Raw genomic sequence first — 7,625 nt, forward strand, 5'->3', positions numbered from 1 at the left:
ACCTGACATGATACACATGCACTTGACATGATACACATGCACCTATCATGATACACATGCACTTGACATGATACACATGCACCAGCATGATACACACGCACCTGACATGATACACACGCACCTGACATGATACAAACGCACCAGCATGATACACACGCACCTGACATGATACACATGCACCTGACATGATATACACGCACCAGCATGATACCCATGCACCTGACATGATACACATGCACTTGACATGATACACATGCAGCAGCATGATACACATGCAGCAGCATGATACACATGCAGCAGCATGATACACATGCACCTGACATGATACACATGCACTTGACATGATACAAATGCACCTGACATGATACACATGCACTTGACATGATACACACCCACCAGCATGATACACATGCACCTGACATGATACACACGCACCTGACATGATACACACGCACCAGCATGATACACACGCACCTGACATGATACACACGCACCTGACATGATATACACGCACCAGCATGATACACACGCACCTGACATGATACACACGCACCTGACATGATACACACGCACCAGCATGATACACACGCACCTGACATGATACACACGCACCTGACATGATATACACGCACCAGCATTTTACCCATGCACCTGACATGATACACATGCACCTGACATGATACACATGCACCGGCATGATACACATGCACCTGACATGATACACATGCGCCTGACATGATACACATGCACCTGACATGGTACACATGCACTTGACATGATACACATGCACCCGACATGATACACATGCACCTGACATGATACACATGCACCTGACATGATACATATGCACCAGCATGATACGCACCTGACAGGATACACACGCACCTGACTTGATATACACGCACCAGCATGATACACATGCACCTGACATGATACACACGCACCTGACTTGATATACACACACCAGCATGATACACATGCACCTGACATGATACACACGCACCTGACATGATACACATGCACCAGCATGATACACATGCACCTGACATGATACACATGCGCCTGACATGATACACATGCACCTGACATGATACACATGCACTTGACATGATACACATGCACCTGACATGATACACATGCACTTGACATTGTACATATGCACCAGCATGATACACATGCACCTGACATGATACACATGCGCCTGACATGATACACATGCACCTGACATGATACACATGCACTTGACATGATACACATGCACCTGACATGATACACATGCACTTGACATGATACACATGCACCCGACATGATACACATGCACCTGACATGATACACATGCACTTGACATGATACATATGCACCAGCATGATACACATGCACCTGACATGTTACACACGCACCTGACATGATACACACGCACCAGCATGATACACACGCACCTGACATGATACACACGCACCTGACATGATACACATGCACCAGCATGATACACACACACCTGACATGATACACATGCACCTGACATGATAAACACGCACCAGCATGATACACATGCACCTGACATGATACAAATGCACTTGACATGATACACATGCACCTGACATGATACACATGCACTTGACATGATACAGATGCAGCAGCATGATACACATGCACCTGACATGATACACATGTACTTGACATGATACACATGCACCTGACATGATACACATGCACTTGACATGATAAAGATGCAGCAGCACGATACACATGCACCTGACATGATCCACACGCACCTGACTTGATCCACACGCACCTGACATGATACACACGCACCTGACATGATACACACGCACCTGACATAATACACACGCACCTGACATGATATACACGCACCAGCATGATACACATGTACCAGCAAGATACACATGCACTTGACATGATACACATGCACCTGACATGATATACATGCACTTGACATGATACACATGCAGCAGCATGATACACATGCAGCAGCATGATACACATGCACCTGACATGATACACATGCACTTGACATGATACACATGCACCTGACATGATACACATGCACTTGACATGATACACATGCACCAGCATGATACACATGCACCTGACATGATAAACATGCACCAGCATGATACACCTGCCCCTGACATGATACACATGCACTTGACATGATACACATGCACCTGACATGATACACATGCACTTGACATGATATACATGCAGCAGCATGATACACATGCACCTGACATGATACACATGCACTTGACATGATACACATGCACCTGACATCATACACATGCACTTGACATGATACGTATGCACCAGCATGATACACACGCACCTGACATGATACACACGCACCTGACATGATACACATGCACCTGACATGATACACACGCACCTGACACGATACACACGCACCTGACATGATATACACGCACCAGCATGATACACATGTACCAGCAAGATACACATGCACTTGACATGATACACATGCACTTGACATGATACTCATGCAGCAGCATGATACACATGCAGCAGCATGATACACATGCACCTGACATGATACACACGCACCTGACATGACACACACGCACCAGAATGATACACATGCACCTGACATGATACACATGCGCCTGACATGATACACATGCACCTGACATGGTACACATGCACTTGACATGATACACATGCACCCGACATGATACACATGCACCTGACATGATACACATGCACCTGAAATGATACATATGCACCAGCATGATACGCACCTGACATGATACACACGCACCTGACTTGATATACACGCACCAGCATGATACACATGCACCTGACATGATACACACGCACCTCACTTGATATACACACACCAGCATGATACACATGCACCTGACATGATACACACGCACCTGACATGATACACATGCACCAGCATGATACACATGCACCTGACATGATACACATGCGCCTGACATGATAAACATGCACCTGACATGATACACATGCACCTGACATGATACACACGCACCTGACTTGATATAAACACACCAGCATGATACACATGCACCTGACATGATACACACGCACCTGACATGATACACATGCACCAGCATGATACACATGCACCTGATATGATACACATGTGCCTAACATGATACACATGCACCTGACATGATACACATGCACTTGACATGATACACATGCACCCGACATGATACACATGCACCTGACATGATACACACGCACCTGACATGATAAACACGCACCAGCATGATACACATGCACCTGACATGATACACATGCACTTGACATGATACACATGCACCTGACATGATACACATACACTTGACATGATACAGATGCAGCAGCATGATACACATGCACCTGACATGATCCACACGCACCTGACATGATACACACGCACCTGACATGATTCACACGCACCTGACATGATACACACGCACCTGACATGATATACACGCACCAGCATGATACACATGTACCAGCAAGATACACATGCACTTGACATGATACACATGCACTTGACATGATACAAATGCAACAGCATGATACACATGCAGCAGCATGATACACATGCACCTGACATGATACACATGCACCTGACATGATACACATGCACCTGACATGATACACATGCACTTACATGATACAGATGCAGCAGCATGATACACATGCACCTGACATGATCCACATGCACCTGACATGATACACATGCACCTGACATGATACACATGCACTTGACATGATACAGATGCAGCAGCATGATACACATGCACCTGACATGATCCACACGCACCTGACATGATACACACGCACCTGACATGATACACACGCACCTGACATGATACACACGCACCTGACATGATATACACGCACCAGCATGATACACATGTACCAGCAAGATACACATGCACTTGACATGATACACATGCACCTGACATGATACACATGCACTTGACATGATACACATGCAGCAGCATGATACACATGCAGCAGCATGATACACATGCAGCAGCATGATACACATGCACCTGACATGATACACATGCACTTGACATGATACACATGCACCTGACATGATACACATGCACTTGACATGATACACATGCACCAGCATGATACACATGCACCTGACATGATACACACGCACCTGACATGATACACACTCACCAGCATGATACACACGCACCTGACATGATACACACGCACCTGACATGATATACCCGCACCAGCATTATACACATGCATCTGACATGATACACACGCACCTGACATGATACACACGCACCTGACATGATACACACGCACCTGACATGATATACACGCACCAGCATGATACACCTGCCCCTGACATGATACACATGCACTTGACATGATACATATGCACCTAACATGATACAAATGCACTTGACATGATACACATGCAGCAGCATGGTACACATACACCTGACATGATACACACGCACCTGACATGATATACACGCACCAGCATGATACCCATGCACCTGACATGATACACATGCACCTGACATGATACACATGCGCCTGACATGATACACATGCACCTGACATGATACACATGCACTTGACATGATACACATGCACCCGACATGATACACATGCACCTGACATGATACACATGCACCTGACATGATACATATGCACCAGCATGATACGCACCTGACATGATACACACGCACCTGACATGATACACACGGACCAGCATGATACACATGCACCTGACATGATACACACGCACCTGACATGATACACACGCACCAGCATGATACACACACACCTGACATGATACACATGCACCTGACATGATAAACACGCACCAGCATGATACACATGCACCTGACATGATACACATGCACTTGACATGATACACATGCACCTGACATGATACACATGCACTTGACATGATACAGATGCAGCAGCATGATACACATGCACCTGACATGATACACATGCACTTGACATGATACACATGCACCTGACATGATACACATGCACTTGACATGATAAAGATGTAGCAGCATGATACACATGCACCTGACATGATCCACACGCACCTGACATGATACACACGCACCTGACATGATACACACGCACCTGACATGATATACACGCACCAGCATGATACACATGTACCAGCAAGATACACATGCACTTGACATGATACACATGCACCTGACATGATACACATTCACTTGACATGATACACATGCAGCAGCATGATACACATGCAGCAGCATGATACACATGCAGCAGCATGATACACATGCAGCTGACATGATACACATGCACTTGACATGATACATATGCGCCAGCATGATACACATGCACCTGACATGATACACACGCACCTGACATGATAAACACGCACCAGCATGATACACATGCACCTGACATGATACACATGCACTTGACATGATACACATGCACCTGACATGATACACATGCACTTGACATGATACACATGCACCTGACATGATACACATGCACTTGACATGATACAGATGCAGCAGCATGATACACATGCACCTGACATGATACACATGCACCTGACATGATACACATGCACCTGACATGATACACATGCACTTGACATGATACAGATGCAGCAGCATGATACACATGCACCTGACATGATCCACACGCACCTGACATGATACACATGCACCTGACATGATACACACGCACCTGACATGATACACACGCACCTGGCATGATATACACGCACCAGCATTATACACATGTAGCAGCAAGATACACATGCAATTGACATGATACACATGCACCTGACATGATACACATGCACTTGACATGATACACATGCAGCAGCATGATACACATGCAGCAGCATGATACACATGCAGCAGCATGATACACATGCACCTGACATGATACACATGCACTTGACATGATACACATGCACCTGACATGATACACATGCACTTGACATGGTACACATGCACCAGCATGATACACACGCACCTGACATGATACACACGCACCTGACATGATACACACGCACCAGCATGATACACACGCACCTGACATGATACACACGCACCTGACATGATATACACGCACCAGCATGATACACATGCACCTGACATGATACACACGCACCTGACATGATACACACGCACCTGACATGATACACACGCACCTGACATGATATACACGCACCAGCATGATACACCTGCCCCTGACATGATACACATGCACTTGAAATGATACACATGCACCTAACATGATACACATGCACTTGACATGATACACATGCAGCAGCATGGTACACATGCACCTGACATGATACACACGCACCTGACATGATATACACGCACCAGCATGATACCCATGCACCTGACATGATACACATGCACTTGACATGATACACATGCACCTGGCATGATACACATGCATTTGACATGATACACATGCAGCAGCATGGTACACATGCACCTGACATGATACACATGCACTTGACTTGATACACATGCACCTGACATGATACACATGCACCTGACATGATACATACGCACCTGACATGATACACATGCACCTGACATGATATACACGCACCAGCATGATACCCATGCACCTGACATGATACACATGCACTTGACATGATACACATGCAGCAGCATGATACACATGCAGCAGCATGATACACATGCAGCAGCATGATACACATGCACCTGACATGATACACATGCACTTGACATGATACAAATGCACCTGACATGATACACATGCACTTGACATGATACACACCCACCAGCATGATACACATGCACCTGACATGATACACACGCACCTGACATGATACACACGCACCAGCATGATACACACGCACCTGACATGATACACACGCACCTGACATGATATACACGCACCAGCATGATACACACGCACCTGACATGATACACACGCACCTGACATGATACACACGCACCAGCATGATACACACGCACCTGACATGATACACACGCACCTGACATGATATACACGCACCAGCATTTTACCCATGCACCTGACATGATACACATGCACCTGACATGATACACATGCACTTGACATGATACACATGCACCTGACATGATAAACATGCACTTGACATTATACACATGCAGCAGCATGATACACATGGACCTGACATGATACACATGCACTTGACATGATACACATGCACCTGACATGATACACATGCGCCTGACATGATACACATGCACCTGACATGGTACACATGCACTTGACATGATACACATGCACCCGACATGATACACATGCACCTGACATGATACACATGCACCTGAAATGATACATATGCACCAGCATGATACGCACCTGACATGATACACACGCACCTGACTTGATATACACGCACCAGCATGATACACATGCACCTGACATGATACACACGCACCTGACTTGATATACACACACCAGCATGATACACATGCACCTGACATGATACACACGCACCTGACATGATACACATGCACCAGCATGATACACATGCACCTGACATGATACACATGCGCCTGACATGATAAACATGCACCTGACATGATACACATGCACCT

This window comes from Microtus oregoni, unplaced genomic scaffold (genome assembly GCF_018167655.1).
Source record: "Microtus oregoni isolate MIOR12 unplaced genomic scaffold, Mior012 000276F_ref0000420, whole genome shotgun sequence".
NCBI classification, from domain to species: domain Eukaryota; kingdom Metazoa; phylum Chordata; class Mammalia; order Rodentia; family Cricetidae; genus Microtus; species Microtus oregoni.